A 396-nucleotide genomic window follows, 5' to 3' on the forward strand; every position below is an offset into this window, starting at 1 on the left:
AATCTCCGAAGACCTTCTCCCCCAGAAATTTTATTATACCAACAAAATTAAATACAACTTCATTGTTCAGTAAAATCAGGCATTGTGAAAACTGCTAAATTAATTTTTTTCCTTCACAAAAAACATGTTTTACTATTGAACAACTCCGATATTGACATAAAACTTAATACAGACATATGTGATAATACTAAGAACTTAAAAAAGATTGGAAATACTTCTCCAAGTATTTCGAGTACCTTTTGACACTTGCCCGTAGGTACGTTACCCGGCTCCACGACCTTCCTCCTGACGTATTCATCCCCAACACCCTCTCTGAGAATTGTCGTGACACTAGTCACAAAGTTTATCGCTAGACTCACCCGCGCTTATGCGCTTCAACCCCACCCACTTCGCCAA

This window comes from Teleopsis dalmanni, chromosome 2 (assembly GCF_002237135.1).
Source record: "Teleopsis dalmanni isolate 2A chromosome 2, ASM223713v2, whole genome shotgun sequence".
Classification (NCBI taxonomy): Eukaryota; Metazoa; Arthropoda; class Insecta; order Diptera; family Diopsidae; genus Teleopsis; species Teleopsis dalmanni.